At 34.1% G+C, this 20,328-nt stretch overlaps 1 pseudogene; it reads right to left on the bottom strand.

The window, feature by feature from the left end:
* Positions 1-16,773: 16,773 nt before the first annotated feature.
* On the bottom strand, positions 16,774-19,598 carry LOC116481137 (R3H domain-containing protein 2-like; annotated as a pseudogene).
* Positions 19,599-20,328: the final 730 nt, after the last annotated feature.

The raw sequence follows: 20,328 nt of genomic DNA, 5'->3' as shown, positions 1-20,328 counted from the left end.
GTTTATTTTGTAAACATTTCTGAAGCAATCTTTAAAAAGGGAAATGTGTTTTTGTTAAATGAATTTCAAGTATCACTTCATGCTAATTTCATCTTCAATGTTGCTTAAAAATGGTTTTCATTATAAAGTTTTGAAAATTAAAAAATTAAATTTATTCATGCCAGGAGAAAAATGGACAGGAACTTAAAAATACCTTTAAATTTTGAAAGACATAATCAAATGAAGATGATTGTGGCATCATATTTACTACTATAAGTAAAATTTATATTAATGTTTTGGTATAAGAACTGACAGAAGAAAAACATGTTTATTTTAGAAGTGTACTCAGTAATTCAGAGGATACGTAATGGGCTCTATAGGGTAGGTTATACATCTTTTTTGCTCATTTCTGAAGGTACCTGACTATGACAGGAGATGATATGGTAAATTTATGAAGAACATAACCTTGAGAATTAAACCAAATTGGGTTCATATTCTTGCTTCTCTAAATATTTGAACTTGGACAAATTACTCTGAAGCCCTATTAAGTGTGTCAAACATTTGAAACATTTATTAAACTATGATGATACATTGACCTTGTTATTTTGAGGCTTCAACTGAAATGATATAGGTAAAATTCTTATTCTATAGTGGATTCTCAGTAAATATTAACTATTTGTATGGTAAGATGTTTTGGATGAGGTAGTCTATAAATAGATATTTGTTGAGAATAATTGGCATTAATTTTCTTGGGGGTTTTCTTTCCTTTATCAAATATATATTATTTACTAAGCAGATACCAAAACATTTAGTGTCCCTATTTTGAGGGAAACTGCAATATGATTTTGAAGACTAGATGAAAATGATAAGTGAAGAAGACAACTAACTAAGTTTTAGTTAAGCTTCAAAAATATAAAAAGTCAATTATGAGCTTTTCCCATAATTATATATCACATTTACTTGCTTTCTTTCAGATAAACTTACATTTTCGGTAAGTTAAAATTTATATGATAAAACTGATAGGCAGATAGATTATAAAAATCATTTTCATAAGCAGATAGTTCATTCATTTTAAGTTTTTTTATTTAAATATTTGTCAAAATTTTATTACTAAAGGGCTTTAACTTGATAGAGTCATTTAGTTTTTTTTTCCAATTCTTTAGCATAATATCTTAATAACTTCTCCTCTATTCAGGCCAATGAGTGCTAAAATTCTCAAAATTAAAAACAAATTGGTGAAAAATAAGCCTCCTAAAATAGAATGAATTCGTTAGAATACCCAATTCTGAGCCTTAAGCCTCAATTGTATTTGAACTTTCTTTTCAGCATTTTCCTTGCCATTTTCTGCCTATGATTGCTTTTATTAACATTCTCTGTAGTAATTATGACAATTTGAGAGGCAAAGACTCTCAAAAACATGCATTGGTGCTGCATTGGAGCCTACCCATAGGAATAGTGAGAGAATGGAAAATAAAAGTAAATTATGATATATGTTTCTCAAGAATTTCATAGTCCTTGATTTTGTAATCAATTTGATAAAGAATATATATGTTTAAATAACTTCATTAAGAGTATGAAAAGTATTAAAACATATAATGACTATGAGTGCTAAAGGCATAAAGAATGAAGAAAACACTTGGATAAAATAAATTAAGCAAAGATTTCTAGAGGACAGCTTTTGTTATGATTTTAATGGCAACAGTGGTGCAGATTGGTAGAAAGAAATATCTGAAGAGGGTTAGACAGACTTGAGCAGTAAAGAAATGAAGGTAGGGATAGCAAAAACACTTTTCTAGAAAGATCATAGAAACAGCAAATGAATGTATTCAATTATGGGCCAATATCCTGAATTTGGACCCAGTTGCTTAAATGCGTAATTCCAGCAGTCCTCAATTTCGTTTCGTTTGATTTATGTTTTCACCATCTCCACTAGAAGCTTGGCCAATTTGATGTCAATGGAAATGCATGAGATCTTTATTCAGCATTCACACCTGAGCAATGCTTTTGGTATGTCTTGGGCTAATAGCCAATGTTCAGTCTTATAATTATGATAAAGCCTAATATTATTGCTTGTTCTTTAGCATATATATTTGAGAACCTTGGCGGCTGCTGCTAATTTAATGGTAAAGTGCTGATTGCTGATTTTCTCAAAGCTTTTTTTAAAACCATACCTAGTCAGACTACCTAAACAAGTACCTAATTTAACAATAACATATTTACATTTTGCTGGATGTAATGTTAAGTGGTAAAACAAGTGGTAAAAGTATTGTTTAAGCCCAAGGAACCTGACAAGCATTCAGTTGGTCACAGTTTTTGATGGATTTGTTGGCTGCATAACTAACTAGTACTTAATGAAGATGTGCTGACTGGATGAATGAATTCTGTTTTAAATTTTAAAATACATTCCTAAGATACCTCAGTTTCACAAGCTATGTTTTTAATAATCTGTATTTGCAACAAGTCTTTTAAAATTAGTTATTTTTAAGAAACTTTACCTAAAATGAAAAATTCACTATACCTAATTACAGATGTGTTACAATACTTGATGTCTCCCAACTAATAAAGTGCATTTCTCAAAACTGCCACTACTCAAAAGTGGTATCTCTTCTTATAATTTTCTTTTGTTTTCAGATTTTCTTCTCATTTCATAATACTATGTTGAATATATAAATATGTATAGAGTAAGTACAATGGCCAATATTCTGAATTGTTTTGTTCATTTTATAAGGTCATGATGTCATACTAAGAAGAAGCCACCTGAGATGAGACTGTTAGATGTTAAAAGTATGGCTGATACAGAAATATATTTGCTGCCCCAGGTAGAATCAGGAGGTATTTTAATTTTGAAGCATGTTGCAGGGTTAAGTTAAAAAGAGAGATTGATTCACCTGTTAGATTTAAAATGATGTCTCGAATTTCAAGTCAGAGGGGACACTGTTTAGCTTCTAGTGTCTCTGTTCTTCAACCTTCTGAAATGGAGATATTTCAGTTCAAATATGGTATGTTGGTTGCCATAGTATATTTTCCTTTTTCTTCTCTTGGGTTGATGGCTAACCCCAGTCTTCTTTATTCCATAACTGACACACTCATAGTGTTTGTGGTTTAGATATTATGGAGTTTGTAAATACTTAACTCTGTATTTTGGCCACCTAATAAAGCATAGGCAGTTGTCCAGAATGCAAGAATTTAAGTGGAAATGTACAACACATGCACACATGTGTGCACACACATACACATGAGGAAAAAATGGCATTGCAGTTAAAACTTTGTTTTTGTCATAATAAAATAGAAACAGATCTGTGAAACAGAAGTGATCACAAAATCAGACGATGCTACACACAGAGTATACTTGGATTACAATGGAGAACTTGCACAACCGTTGTGAAAAAGAAGGTTTAATTTTTTCATTTTATACAATATACAAATATGAATTACAGATGGATTTAAAAATTCATTAAAAGTATAAAACCATGGGATAACTAAATTTATAGCATACTGCATATTTATATAACTCATATGTTTTTTAAAACCGGGCTTAACATTGTACCTTTTCATGTCTACTCCCCAAGGCAAACAAAAACAAAAACAAACCAACAAAAAAACCCAAAACGAAACAGAAGTTTCTGAAGGACAGCAGAAATGGTAAGTTTTTTCCATGATGCAAGACACAATGGAAAGTAACCTTCTCTTGGGAGCTACACCTAGGTAGCCCTAGTCATGTGAAACCAGTGATGATAGCAACAGATGAAGATTCTGGATGGGGACAGTAAGGCCTGAAAATTTTGGATATGTCTGTTATTAAAATGTAAGCCTCTTTTGACATTGGAGTAGTAAGAGGGGGTAAGTAGGATTGTTAGCCTTTTAAAATATTCCTCATTAAGAGGATTTTTTAAAAACCCAATTTTTGGTGTTAAAATCCGAGACACTCTGGAAGGTGGCTTATTTCAGTTGGAAAGATAGTAAGCTGGTTTTCAGGGCCCAAGTAGACAGTATATTTTGGAATCCTGAGGTCTGTTATTTCTAACATGCATGGATAGCATTGACAAATTCTCTTCTGACTGAAAATCTAAGTTACTGATGTTTTTGATGGTTATTTCTTATTGCAATTCACACTGGAATTTTCCTAAAGGTTTTTTATGTCTTCATTTATTTGTTTTAGTATAATGGTTCTTATCTGATTAATTATATTTTTTCCTAGAATTAAAATAAGATTATATTTATCTCAGAAAGGCAAAGAATCAGTACATATTTAACCTAGAACACATGATTTGTTTATTTTAAAAGTCTATTGATCTTTATCGTTATTCTTTTTAACAATGTATCAGAATTAGGCTATGTTGAGATGGGAAAATTCATTTATAATTTTAAAACAAATGCTTCTCTAAGTAAAAATGTTTCTCTTTTTTCTCTTTAAAATTAGTAGTTTGGGTTTAGCTGGCATTCTTATGACTTACATAATATTTTTATGTTTCAAATAAGGGTATGCTTGGGAGCATGAGATCTGATTCTTAGGTTGGGGACTGTAACAGTAACTCCTATTTATGTTTCTGTTTTAAAATCAGATCTACTGTATACAAAGAATAATTTTATAGGTAATAGCAGAAATATAATAGATCTTTATGAATGAATCTTCATTCATCCAGTCAGCACATCTTCATTAAGTACTTGTTAGTTATGCAGCCAACAAATCCATCAAAAACTGTGACCAACTGAATGCTTGTCAGGTTCCTTGGGCTTAAACAATACTTTTACCACTTGTTTTACCACTTAACATTACATCCAGCAAAATGTAAATATGTTATTGTTAAAGATCTAAGTTTAAATTTTAAAAATTAATTAAAAAGATAAATGCCATGGTATTTAAGGACCTCTATTTAATATGGTGCTTTTATCTTAAATTATTGATGTTCACACTGTCCTTGCAGAATTTTATTGCATTCAGGAACATTTGTGAATTTTCTTTTATCTAAGAAGAATGTGTTATATTTCAGTGAATTATAGGTGGCAGTATACACAGCTAAATTCCATGTGTTACTGCAGGTAGATAGAAGGTTTTTCAATTGTTTAACAATTTTATATTTAAGCTTATTGTCATTCTAGCCCCGTTTCTTAACCACCTCCTGTTTTTGGTCTTAATATAAGCACACCAAATAAACTTCCTTTGATAAGAGAATGCTGGTGAGAAGTATTTTGAATCTCATGTTTATTCTGAATGTTAGTTAAGATGCATTTAAAAAATTTTGCTAAATAAAGATACATTAGAAAGAGTATAATACTCATTGACTGCTTGATTTAATATTAAAATGAGAATTTAAAACTAAATGAACTCTTAAAATTACATATCAAGCCAATGACAGAGAATTTTTTATTCTGTCTCTTTCATTTTCTGTTTTAAAAGTTACAAGCAAATATGCTTTGACTGCTAAGTTGTGAAAATGCAATACTTTTCTGATTTATTATCCTGAAGTATGATACCTATCTATGAGAAAGTTAAGTACAAAATTGCTGTTCTTTATGCCTGATATGCACCCTGAAAGTATTATATTCATGAGAATGATGAGAAAATTATATGTGGTATCAAGAAAGAGAATAAACCTTAAATTGATGATCGATAGCTATACTGTGGCATCTCATGGAGAATAAAAATGCTGAGCATTAGAGCAGTCTATTAACTTCATTCCTTCGAGAAACTTTTACAAAGTGTATCTAAAGGTTTTAATGACAGTCATTCAGAGACATATGGGGCGGTGTAAGTGAAAGTCAGTGAGGTAAACAGGTCAAACTCTGGTGCCCTGCATGCTTTTCCTATTGTTTTGTTTTACATACTGAACCTTGTAAAATGTGACACCCCTTTTCCTTTGAAACTGAAATTATTTTATCTAATCAAAATTTCTCATGTGTAGAGGAGGAAATTGAGAATGAGATATTCTCAGTGTAGGATTGACATTACAGAATAAACCTCTGATAAGTAAACATTACTTCGTTTTTATTTATGTTTACTTTTTTTTTCTTCTTTTTTGAGACAGGGTCTTACTCACTGCAGGCTCAAACTCCCAAGGCTCAAGCAATCCTCCCCCCTCAGCCTCCCAAGTGGGTGGCACTATAGGCGCACACCACCGTGCCCAGCTAATTTTAATATTATCATCATTTTGGCCAGGCGCAGTGGCTCACACCTGTAATCCCAGCACTTTGGGAGGCTAAGGTGGGTGGATCACGAGTTCAGGAGTTCAAGACCAGCTTGGCCAACATGGTGAAACCCCATCTCTACTAAAAACTACAAAAATTAGCTGATCGTGTTGGCATGCGCCTGTGGTCTCAGCTATTTGGGAGGCTGAGGCAGAAGAATCACTTGAACCCGGAAGGTGGAGGTTGCAGTGAGCCGTGATCGCATCACTGCACTCCAGTCTGGGCGACAGGGCGAGACTGCATCTTGAAGAAACAAACAAAAAACAAAACAAAACAGACAAACAAATATATATATATATATATAAAATCATTATTTTTAGTAGAGATGAGGTCTCACTATGTTGCCCAGGCTAGTCTTGAACTCCTGAGCTGAAGAGATCTTCCCACTTCAGCCTCCCAAAGTGCTGGGATTACAAGCATGAGCCACCACACCCGGCCTATTTGTGTTTTCTTGAGTGTGGGATTTTTTTTTTTTTTTTTTTGACACGGAGTCTCAGTCTGTCACCCAGGCTGGAGTGCAGTGGCGCAATCTCAGCTCACTGCAACCTCTGCTTCCCGGGTTCAAGCAATTCTCCTGCCTCAGCCTACCGAGTAGCTGAGATTACAGGTGCCTGACACTGCACCTGGCTAATTTTTGTATTTTTAGTAGAGACGGGGTTTCACCATGTTGGCCAGGCTGGTCTTGAACTCCTGACCTCATTATCTACCTGCCTTGGCCTCCCAAAGTGCTGAGATTACAGGCATGAGCCACTGCGCCCGGCCCAAGTGTGGGATTTTTATTTGTTTTATTTGTTTGTTCTTTCCCTCACCATAATTAGTTTATTCATTTTAATATACTCAATTACTTTATAATTATTGACTCATAGTCAACTTATAATTTTCTAGTAGGTATTCTTGTTTGCATTTGCTCACATTCATGCTGGCCAATTGTTTTGCACCACTTAACGCAAGCAGATATATCAATATTATTGATTCTTATCTGAAATAAGCAGATTTAAATAAATCCAGATTGAAACTATTTCTTCATATTATTTCCGTGTTCTTTTTCAAGGTCCTTAAAGATAGAGTCTCAAAACTTGTATGTACTTTTCAATGAATTTTTATTGCTTTTTGATAAGATATAGTTCTTCAGCATTTGAAAGTCTGAACACTCCAGCATTTGGAGTTAAAAATAGGGATACTTCTATAGAAACCCAAGGAGATTTTAGTTAAATGTATTAAACTAAGTTCATTTTAAAATGTGAAGCCATGAAAATCTGCTAAAATAGGACACTGATCAAAGAGTCTCTTTTGGGATGGAGACATGTAATGGGCCCCAGGTTTTATCTTCCCTTTTTGAATAATTTACTCACCTTGATAGCTCTTGAGTCAGATAGTGTGTCGAGCACGAGCAACTTTTCACCTGAAACTAATACTAGACCTAAAACTACCACATTCCCACAGGATATGTCTCCCTAAAAAGTATTTTAAATGTACTAGTTGAGATTTCAATACTTAAACTGTTGCCTAGGTTAAAGTAAAATAATAAAATAAACGTCTTTGAGATGTGGATGTTGCCATAGAAGTACAACTGACTTATTTTGCATATTTAGCTAGAGCCTAGGAAACATCATTTATATAGGTTGTGCCCACATGGACCTATATGATAATCTAGATATTAGGTCCCTTACTTTTGTGGACTCACATTTATATAATATAGAGCCTTCCAGAAATTAGTAACTTGTAATGCCCCATGTAATTTCACTTTGAAATGAAAAATGGCAAGAAATTTTGATTACTCACTTAATTCATTTATTTATTCAATAAATATATATAGCACACCTGTAATATGCCAAGATGCTTGAACACATTAGTGAACAATGTTCTTGCCTTCATTTGTGTGTGTGTGTGTATAGACAAAAAATATCAAATAAGTATAGTAAATAAATAAATCATCTTGAATACTAGGACATTAAAAGTGCCACAGAGAACAGAAAAAGCAGAGCAAATTAAAGGAATCTCTTAATTTTAAATTAAGCACTTTTTCATATGAAATTTTTGGAGGTTATAAAATACAGATATGAGGTTGAATGGGATAAAAAGTGAATATGTTTGTTTTGCCATGAGAAGAGAAAAAAAAAAAAATTTGGTTGTTGTTTTTCAAGATTTCCTTCAAGAGTTGCTTTAAAGCTGACTCATTAGCCACCAGATTGAATGTTTTCCCACTAGGCAATTTGCCCCAAAGAAATTGGTGACAGAAGCACTGAAATAACTTCGTCATTCTAATGGCAAGAAGGCTTTTAAAGATATTTTGAATAAGTTTCCATTTTTTGATAGTTGTCTTTTTTGCAGAAATATGAGGTAGTATTTTAAGTGTCAGTGGAGTTTAAAACATTGGTTCCAGATGTTGCGTACCTAGCAGGAACCCTTGGAGGAATTTCTTGTTTACCTTAATAAAACCATCATCATTTATGGAGAGTAGCTAACAGGAAAATACACGCAAGGAAATAAAAAGCAAAGACAAATCTAGTTACTGTTATTTGAACAAGTAAATTTCATATAGAAACTGATGACAGCGAAATGTGTCAAACTTGACTACTCTGACTGTGTGCCTCCATTGATTGGCCTTTGCAAAAGTCTGATTTGTAGTCAAGCTGTAATGAAAATGCTTAAAGATGCTGAAAGTCAATATAATGGGCACTTTTGGAATGTACCACATGTTCAGTGTGCTTCCAATATACATTTTATAAGATTTCTCTCAGTTCATTTGGTTATATTATTAGATAAGCACTAATCTTAGAAAATGTTATTTCCTCTGCATGCAAAATCTGTAGTGACAAAATGCTCATTTTGTGTAGTTCTCTGGAAGATTTTGTCCTGCTAAAGTTTCATGGTTTTGTTCTACCAGTGTGTCTATCACCCAAGGTTACTTATTTATTTGCTTACTGTCTTCACGTACTTACTTATTTTAGAAAAACATGAAATAATTAGGTTGGAACTTTGTGGTAGGTGCTTACAAGTACTTTTCTGGATAAAAATATTCTCATAGGAAAAGTGATAAGATGATAGGGCCAGTGTGAGTACCCAAGTTTTGAACCACCAGTTAGTTATGTCTGGGTCATAGATGTATGTAGACTAGAAAAGGAGGGATGGATCCCAGGATAAAGGTGGGAATATCACTAGACGTAATAATATTAGAGAAACAGAAACCTGGATAAATTCAGTCAAGTTCTACATATATGATGTTCATAATGATGACAGTCAAGAAGAAAATGTTAAATATTGTCACCTGTATGCCTTTTAATAAGGCAGAGGTATTTTTTAATTCATTTCAGAAAGATTTCTATGAAATGGTCCATATTTATATAAAGTAAATAACAAATTACGTTAATGAAAATAATAATTTCAGTAATGTGTGAAGTCCTTGACTAGTTATTTTAAAAGTGCTTTGATAAAGAAAATTTTTTGTATGTATTATCTATTTTTAGATTCTGATGGATACATCATTACAGATTGTATTCAATCTATTTTAAAAAAACTGCTCCATATATATTTAACTTACTGATTTGCCATGCCTCATTAGCTGCAAACCTGTTTCTCAATGAATTTTCTATTATTTATAGGCTTACAGTGCAATGAATTAATATATTTACAATTATATTAAAAACTTTCTCAATCACATTTAAATTATTCTTCCTTCTGTATACAATGAGCTATATTTTAGCAGAAGATATATGGAATTATACAAATTTACCTGTAGATGTGTTTCTAACTTAATTTCATCACATGAAGTTGAAATTGTGTGTCTTAGTGTCTGTAGACAAATTGTTAAATTTATATAATGTCTTTCTGGGAGAAATGAGAGTAATTAAGAGGCACAATGTTACCTATTTAATTAGCCTATTTGTATCCTCAAAAGAATCCTTAGTTGTGAAACGTATGAGAGAGCTTGCCCTTAGTTAATTGAATCAGAGGATTTTTAAAGTCATTTACATTTCTCCCTACTCATTTGGTTTAGTTTTGTTCACTCTAAAATGGCTCACCAAAAGATTCCAGACCATACACTTTTGTCTAAGTAATATTTTATTGAAACCTGTGTAAATCCATGGTCAAATCTAGGGTCACTATCAGCCCTATTTTGTTACCAGAAAGCACTGAGTATATTTTTACAATAAAGAGGTATTCAGATATAAAAATATATCACCTAGATCTTTAAGAGTAAGGGATTTAATGTGTTGACACTCATTGAACTATTCAAAATGCAATTTGAGAGCTACTTAATCTGTCTTTCCTGTGGATATTGCTAAACCACAGGCACAGACAGCTTAGTTTACATATGGATCCTCCCTTCCCCAGATAATTGTATTTACTAAGATAAACTTTACCTATTTTACTTTAATATTGCTCTGAAAGGTAAGTCCCAGTTTAGAAATTAGTGAATGAAAGGCATCATGCTTTTAATTACTCTTAAAAAGAACCTAATCTATCTCCTTTGAAAACTCTAAATTAGATTAAACTTTTGGGGGAGAAACAAAAGCAGAGGGGAGTTGCCAGTGAAGTGTTTTGAAGCCAAATGTAAGTTACCAATCCTTTTATGGAATAAAGGAAACTAAGAAAAACAGCAGCTGCCATTTCAGCTCAATAACTCCAGTACCTCCTAATGAAATCATTTTAAGACTGCTGAGTAGAAATAGTTTAAAGGTCTATTGTAAAAGAAACAAGAATTTTATTCATTAATTAGACTCGTCAGAGACTGCTTTGAATTTGCAAAACTGAATAACCTTTTATTCCATGGTTATAGTTAAATCCTTAAGCTCATTTGATTTCCTATGTCCCATTTGATTTCACTTTAAGTTTTCACCTTTACAAATGCATTATAGGCCAATCCCATAATGTTTTCACTGCCCTCTCACTTTAGTAAAAAGGCAACAGAGTAACTCTTCATAAAATTAACACAGGACTGTGGGAATATAAATTGCAGAAATGAAGTCTCCTGATAATGCACGAGTAATAGAATGGAGAACATTTTTGTTTATGTGTTTTCTCAACTTCAGGTAGCTAATGGAGACTTATCTTTTTTAAAAAAATTTTAATAGTGACATTTTTATGCTGTAGAATATTAGACTTGTGCAGAGATTACTTTCAGTTTTGTTACTTTTCAGTTGAGATTTATTCAAATGCAGAATTCATGGCAGTATTTGAGATTTTGCTTTCTAACAGGTATGAGACATTAATTTGTACTTCATTAATTTAGAATTTCTGAAAATTTGAGTCTGGTATGATTTTTTTGACAGTGAAAAAGAGGGTATGCTAAAAAATAGTATACATACTAAGTATGTAAAGTATACATATATACTTATGTATATACTAAGGAAAAGTATACATACTTAGAAATCAGCAGGTTTCTAAATTTTAAGAATAGTTGAAAATGTTCAAAGCATTATTTTTCAATAACTTTATGTCATGGTTACAACTTACTAATTATATCATTTATCTTCGTAAGAAATATTTGGTTGTTCTAGGGCTTAACATACTTCACATTATTATAGTTTCTTAAAAATACTTAAATTTTTTTTCAATGTAATACATTAGAATTTTAATCAAACTGTACAGTGAACAAAACAGAGATCTATTGCTCCAGCCTCCCTATCAAGATAACCAATCCCCAGGGGCAATACTGTGAATCTTTCAGCTGTTTCTTCTGGTATTTGTGCATGGCCCAAGCAGTACTCTGATATTTCTGTTTCTTGATTTTCTACTTTAGAGTGTATGTTTCTATTAATGTCTCAGAGTGAGATTTCTTTTAACTATCTGCCCATACGTACAAAAACATGCTTCCTCTCTCTCCATTATCCCAAAAGAGCTTTATTATATTTTTTTAGTTAAAATATTATTTAGTGTTTATATTATTATGAGCATATAAATTTGCTTTTATCTGAGCTTAGTATTATACTTTGAATACAGTTGGTTTCTTGAGCAACTGTTTTTATTGGAGTTTATGACTTGTTTTATCATGTGTTTAATTTGCATGTACTTACCACTCCAACACTCCAGAAACACTATAAATCCTGTCAGTACAAACACATCAGGTAATCTCCTGGGTGTTTTTTTTTTTTTTTCCTTTTCTGAATGCCAACTTCTGGAACAGCTGATCTCTAGGTCAGCTACATAGCTGCTAACCCCAGACTTCCTATCACCATCATCCCAGACATTTCTTTTGCCTTTCTCATGTGTTCAGTCTTTTGCTTATCCTCTTTCTATTATTTCTTAATTTTAGGCAAACATTTCCTTGAGACACTTATGAGAAAGGAATAATGGGCATTACATTTTTGAGATTCTACAATTATGAGAAACATTATTGAACATGGTATTTGACTGAAGATGGAATTCTAGTTCAGAAATTAGTATTTTTCTAAATGATGAAGTTGTTTCTTCTAAATCTTAAGACGTTCTGATTCTAAATCCAGATCTGTCTAATATGAACTGTTGTGCTTGTTAATCTCTCCAGAAGATTTTGTGGTTATCTCTTTATCTTTGGTATTCCAAAATTTCAAAATGGTACATCCTGTGTGCCACTCCCCATAAAAACACAAACAAAAAAATACATTTCACTGGATTGAGTACTCAGCAGGCCTTTGTACATTCTGAAAGATAAATATCTTTCAATCTTTGAAAATATTTTGATATCATTTATTTGATGATTTTATTCTTTTCTTTTGTTGAATTTTTTTTCCTTGAAATTTAAATCAGTGCTCAAATTGTCTTACCTTTTATTGTCTGTTTTCCATATCTTTGTGATTTTTCTGCTTTCTAAAATGTATTCTTAACTGGACCCTCCAACCCTTCTGTGGATATTTTTATGTCTGTTATTATGTAACTTCTAAGAGTTATTTCTTTTACTCTCAGTTTACTTTTTTAATAATCTCATTGTGCTCCTATGGATACATTATTTTCTATTATTTCTCTGGAAAAATTAATATTTTCTTTTGAATTATTATCCTTCTATGTTTCTTCTTTTTCATCCAAGATTTATTTTCTATTTATTGATTTTGTTCACTGGTTTTCATTCAGAGGATTGATTTACATGTGGTACTCATTGACCATCCATTCAGTTTTGAATGCTGAACAAAAATGTTGATTTACTGCTCAGAATAAAAGTTGATTGGAAGCTTAGTGTGCATGAGTCAGCTTGCAAATGGCTGGTATACCTCACAGTAAGGAGAGTCACTTAATTGAGTATTTTTAAGTGTAAATGTTTAGGGTCCATTTATCCTGGTCTGATGTCCATAGAGAAGAATTTTCTAATCTTCTGCAGGTGAATGTATGAAATTGGCTGGGGAGTTCCATTTTTGATGATGCAGACGTTCATATTAAGCCTGTTGTTTTTATTTGGCTCCCATATTTCCCACCACTCCTGTCAGCTGTGTCTGGTGATCCAAAGATAAAACCCTCTTTTGCTGAACATCTCCATAAAGTTAATGTGTGTTGAGGAGAGAGGGCTACTTTAAGGACTGGTAGGAAAGTTAAAAGTTTTTTAGAGAAATAATCTTTCCTGTCATTCAACAAACCTCATTATTTTCAGTCTCGTCCCACAAGCTTTAGTAGTTCTTTACAAGTCACTAGTATTTCCCATTTCTGAGTAATTCGGTGGTCTGCAAAGAGGGACTTCGCTTGCTTCTTTTGGTTTTTCCCTTGAGGGAGCTTTGGCATTGGCTTTCTTTACTATACTGTATCTGTTACTACGTATCTATCTACTTTTCTTTTACCAAAAATTTTTTGACATCTCTCATCTGCTGTAGTTTCTTCTCCCTTTCTTGTATTTGTGTGAATGTTTTGCATTCATTCACTTGTCACATGAATGCAATTGAGAAAAAACATGCTCAACCAGAACTCAGTGCAACTTCAGTTTTGTAAAACTATTCTGTAATTCAACAATTTTCAAATTTCATTTTAGTGACTTCACATTAATGACACTTTGCATTAGCTGAGATAGCAAAGTGTTCTTGTGAGGAAATGGTTACTTGGCTAGCTATGGAATTCAAATCTTGTCTTCTCACCACTGGGATAAAGTTGATTTGAAAATGAATATATCTATATACTGACTGAATTCTTCAGTCAATAAAGAAATATTCCACAATATACCAGTGTTTAATTGATTTTCTGTAGTACTCAATTCCAAATATGAAAAACAATGTTAATGAATGAGACAGCCTATCAGTAGTATTGCAATCTATGGTTAGCTTATTCCTAGAATAATTGCTACTGTTATTGCCCATGAATTTTAGACATCACTATTGATGATTGTTAATAAAATATTAATAAAATTGACCAATATCATAAAATGTCTTACTCAAATATATAAGATTCAGTGAGCATATTGATATGTACTGTTAAATTGCTGTAACTGACAAAGAGATAAAAAGAATATACTATTGCAAAGGGGGTAAATTCAAGGAGGAAATGAATTCAAAAGTTATTTGGTGATAGTATTTTTGGCTATTTTCTATTACAAAGGGAAGATGAAACGTAGTTTAATGTTGTTTTTGAATTAGTGGCTAGATACTGGCATTGATAATTGAGATATGAAATATAGGAAAGAGAGAAGTTTGGGTGAGAAATGTTGGATTTAGTTTCAGGCAGGTTAAGCTTGAGGTTCTTTTAAAATATTAAACAGCAGCCTGTAGTACAGTACTGTAGCTCATCAGAGATGTCTAGGTCAAATATGTAGAATTGATCAGATTAGCTTAGCTACACAGAACAGAAATATTCCCATATCACAAGTGTTTAAGCAAAATAAAAATTCATTTCACTGCAATCGAAAAAGGCTATGGAAGGCAACTTAGGCTAATTTGAGCTCAACAAAGTTATCCAGGCTTTTTCCAGATGTCCACTCTGCCATCCCAAAGGCTGGCCCTCCTCTTATGAGATCCAAAATTTTGCATGTAAATGCTTCATCACAATGGTGTCTCCAATAGCTAAATGGAATAAAGGAAGAAGACATCACCCTTCTCTTTTAAAGACACTTACTCAACCTCCATCACCATTCTGTTTACATCTCTTTGGCCAGAATTTATTTGTATCTCACGAAGCTACAAAGAAGTCTTGGGAATAGAGTCTTTTAATCTGTATGGTAACTCGACAGGCTAAAAACCAGCTTTCTGTATTTAAATAAAAATAAGAGAATAGAGGAAGGAGTAGGTACCTGACAGTTGTGAATTAAGTTACTGACACATAGATTGCATTTTGAAATGTAGAGGTATATGAACCAGAAAAAGTATGTTAAAAATCTTATTTTTAAATCAGATTTTTGCAGGTTGAGCAATGAATGCAGATGAGGAACTAAAGAGAACTAGAGACAAATCCTTCAAGGAACTTGAATGAAGAATGAGGGACAGGACAGTATCTCAGAAATACAGGGTTTGTGAGAGAGTAAAGTTAAATCAGAAGAAGGCCAGTCAAAAATGGGGGATGTGATGAGCCTGATGACCAAGTCTAATTTTTAAATGATGCGATATAGTGATTCTCTACTTAATGAATGTATGTGCACTAATCCTTTACTTTAGGTATTATCATCTTTTTTATATAAGTGCAAAAATGTAGGCCTGAAAGGTTAAATAACTTACATTGAGACACAGAGCTGTGAATTTAACCAATGCCCCAATCTCAACTCGTAATCTCAATCTATCCCGCTACCTCTTCTTCGTTACGAGGGATCTTAACTCTTAGACATAATTAATTTACATTTTTTTTAAATTAGGAAGTTAAAGAGCTCAGTGAAGGTGAGATGGTGTTAGTCAGAATGAACAATGTAAGTATGCTTTCAGTGGAAAAAACTTTTTAATGGTGACAAATTTCAAAACAATTTATCTAGGATCAGATGCTGAAGGTGCACATTCTAATTACATTTCCAAAGTGGAAGCTGATCACTATATATTTTTTTCAGTGACAGAATTTCTTTATATTTAAATACATAACTAACTCCTCCAAATAACCCCCAAACAAACAAGAAGCCAGATTAAATAAAATTCACATTGAATATGCCTAACCAACATCTGTATGTGCAACTAAACACTGTGTCTATTACTGCAGTGTGAACCTTAAACAATATAAAGTGTTCTGGGGAGTTGAAGAAGCCCAAGTTTTAACTCTGTGGTATTTGGGGAGAGAAGATGCAGGAAGTAAGAGAAAGGGGAAATAAATTTTATATTTCTTAATTTTGTCCTTCCAATATATTCATAAAGACCAAAAGAGAAAAGGAAGCTTGGGATTGTAAATAAATAGAGGAATAAGGAAGTGTGGGACCCTCGCAATGCTACCTGACCAAAACATATGAAAGAAATTAATTCCTTTCAGATTGAAAAGGTGGGAGAAGAGATGAAAAGTGACCAAAGAGGATGGGAAAGAGACAAAAGGAGAGGGGACCATCCAGGAGAAAAGAAGAGACCCATGGCAGGGGAGCAAGATGGAGTTCAGTGCCAGTAAGTGCCTGTTTCCATCTGTATCCCCATTATCTTAGGCTCCACTTAAGGGTCTGTCTCCTTTCTTCAAGCCTCTATGCTGTCGGGATCCTCCAGTCCTCTCCACCCTGCCGCCGCCCCTACTGTGCCTGTCCCTCCCTTCTTCTATTTACTAGGAGTTGGCTTGTTCCATAACCCTCACGTCATAGTTCTTTTTAGCCAAAGAGGGAGACTCAGGCGTTTGGTACTGCTCAGAGCCAGGAGAAACCCTACATAGAGAAGGGCTCCTACCATTTGCTGATTCAGTGAAATCCTGCTGTAGTACACTGGTATGCCACCTGCCAGGAGGCCTCCTTGCACAGACTGGCTCACAGGGACTAGCGTGGGTTGCTGGAAGGGAGGCAGGACCACATTTTGGTAAGAAGGACCAAGCTTGCATCTGGCCCCCCATTCTGCTTCTCTGGCTGCTGAGCAGGCCCTGGTACTGGGGTTGTGGATCCCATTCAAGCCTCTATAAGCTGCCTTCTCCTAGGTAGGCATTATGGGATATAAACCATTATAGGATGGTTGAGGTAGCTGTTGACCACATTGGGAGCTGTAGACCACGGGGCGAGAGAGAGAGGTCAATATTTCTGGTTGGAATTAGAATACAGTCCAAGAGGACAGTAAAAAATCTGGATCTGTTGAGGGGGCTGAATGTAGCTCTGGGCAGAATTGCTGAGTGGAATAGTTGGAGATGGGAAGGAGCTGTCTTGTGGGAAGGGCTGCACTGCAATGAAGCTTATCTGCTGAGGATGCTGAAAGATAAGTGGGGACCAGAACAGAGGGGAGGATGGGTCAGCTGCTTCTTTAGAATCTTAGTGGTAAAGGCTCGTTTCTCCGAAGGGGTTGCTGATGTTGTCTGCCTGTGAGATCTTGTGATTATTCATGGGAGGCTGTTGCTGAGGCATGGGTGGGAGGGCAGAAAGTTGCTGCTGCTACTGCTGGGCAGTATAGGGGAGAAGGCCCTGGACAGACAGGGACGAGGTTACCTGGTTGCACATTTCTGGGGCACCTAGTGCCATACCTGGGCTGGAGATCCTTCTTGCACTGCCACCTTTACTGCTTCCAATGCTGTAGTCAGGTGAAGATGGAGATTCTGCTGAAGTAGCTGGCTTTGGTAGCAAAGGGTCACATGTTTCAAGGCCATGGCTCTAAAGATTTGAGTTCACTATTGGTGCTGCTCTGTTGGCTGCTTAGGGAAAGAGCTCAGCCCCTTGAGTGGCAGCTCAGCCCCTTAAGCCAATCCCCAGCTGTCATGTAGATATCTGTTTCCAGACAGTCTCGTTCTGTACTGAATTGTTTCTCTTGAGAATCAATCTCTGTTAAAATTCTGTATTCTTCTCATCCTTTATATGTCCTGAAAACTCTGTTCAGGCAGTCTTGTGTTACTGGTTTTGTTGATGATGACAGATTTTCAAGTTTGAGCAACACTGTGGTCCATCCCCAAATAGGCAGCTATCCAGTGTAACTGCCTCCAGTGATATAAAGTCATCTGAGGGAACCTCTTAACTGGATATTTTTTAAATAAATTCCAGAATCTGCTACTTTCATATTAGTAGCATCATTTTGTTCTTTGGGTTCTTTTTCAGTGTACTTACAAGAAATTCGTGGAAGTCTATTCCAGCAAAGTGTGTATAATTTTGACTTGGGTTTCTGGACAACATCTTCCTTAGGACCTTTTTTTTGTCTGTTTTTGTCCTTGTCTTCCTTTTCAGAGACTTCCTTTGAGGACTTTTATTCCTCCTTATCAGAGGGGCAACTGATGTGCAGTTGAATATTATCCTTGGCCCATCACCAAATAGGGTGCAGGGCTTCTCATATTCTGCTAGGCTATACACAACTTCAACTTGGAACTGGACTTGGCTGTTTTTTCTGACGTGACCGTATTTGATGTCCATCTCTGTGTTTCCTGAGTCAAACTGATATCTTCCCCTCTTTCTCAATTGCTTTCTTGCCTGGAGTCTTAGATGTAATTTTGTCTTTGATTGTAGGTTCTTCCATCAGTTTTTTTTCCTGATTCTTTCATAATTCAGAGGATGTTTTGAAAAGTGTTACTGTTAGACACTGACCAGCAGTGAAAGACTGATATACACCAGTAGTATGTATTTAAATAAATTATGAATAACTAACAGAGATGAGAATGATAAAGACCTGTGTGGTAGAGAAATATCCTTACTTTGTGTAGGTAAGCCCCAGCTGGGACTAGTTGCTTGGTGGTCTGCAATAAGACTACAGCATATTAATTTGATTTAGTATATTATTAATACAAGGTTAGCTAAAATATTCTAATGCATTCATCTCCTAATATGATGTTCTTACTAGGAGCTGGCTCATTCCGTAACCCTCAAGTCATAGTTCTTTTTACCCAAAGAGGGAGAATAATCCATTCTTTATGGCTCATTGTGGGGAGAAGGTATAAATGTGTGTAACTGTTTGGGCCCTTAATATGTGCTAGTGCATTGAAGTTTTTTAATGTTTTTATTTACCTTTTTTCCCAACATTTTGAGGTTGATAAGATTATTCTTCTTTTACAAATGAGAAAACTGAGATTGAGGTCGAGATTAAAAAGCTTGTAAGTGGTTGAATCAGAGTTGTACTCAAGGCCAGCTGCACAGTACAAAATCTAAATAATTCACTATATAATATTGTCTGCTTGGATGCATGTATTTGTTTCCTGGGGCTTCTTTTAAAAATTAGTCACAAACTTGGTGGCTTAAAAAAAATGGAAATTTATTTTCTCACAATTGTAAAGACCAGAACTCCAAAATCACGGTGTTAGTTTCCTCCAGAGCTTTCAGGGAAGAATTGTTACTTGCCTCTTCCAACTTCTGGTAACTTAAGGATTAAGTTACCTTTTGGCAGCATCACTCTAATCTCTACCTTCACCTTCACATAGCCTTCTTCCCTGTGTCTGGGTGTGTTACCTTTTCTATCTCTTATAAGAAAGCTTGTCATTGGATTTAGGACCCACTGGGACCCCTGTGTGATTTAGGATCACCCAGGATGATCTTGTCTAGAGATCCTTATCTTAATTACATCTTCAGAAACTCTTCTAAATAAAACTGCATTCTGAAGTTACAGGTGGACATATCTGTTGAGGGCCACTATTCAGCTCACTAAAATGAGCATGACAAAATTTTTTAAAACATGTTTTTGAATTGTGAAATATAATAAATATACAGAAAAATATATAATACTAATGTATGATATAATTAAAAATTATGATCACCCATGTAGCTACTACCCATATCAAGACATAGAACATTCCCAGAACTCTAAAATACACTGTTTCCTTTAAGGATCACCTCATTCCTGTGCATTGGAATTATTATGACTTTATGGGAATTACTTTCTTGCTTTTCTTTAACATCTTACTACTCATTTTGTAAAATAAGGCAGTTTGCATATTTTTCAATTTTATACAGATGAAACATTATGTTTTACTTTGTGTTATGCTTCTTTTAATTAACATGATATTTATAAGAACTATATATATCGAGTGTGGCTGTAGTAAATTTATTTTCTTTACAAACTAGCTGTATGTTTTACATTTGTTGCAAAAGTTTATCACATTCTATTTTTGGCTATCACAAACACATATTATAAACATCTTTTGTTTATTTATTCTGGTATAACTGTGCAGTTTTATATGAGATGTGTGCTCCCTACATGACAGGTTTACAAA

The sequence above is a fragment of the Hylobates moloch genome, unplaced genomic scaffold (assembly GCF_009828535.3).
Source record: "Hylobates moloch isolate HMO894 unplaced genomic scaffold, HMol_V3 SCAFFOLD_3, whole genome shotgun sequence".
In the NCBI taxonomy this organism is placed as follows: domain Eukaryota; kingdom Metazoa; phylum Chordata; class Mammalia; order Primates; family Hylobatidae; genus Hylobates; species Hylobates moloch.
Note: the sequence above shows the minus strand (reverse complement) of the source record. Positions and strands in the feature narration are given on the sequence as shown.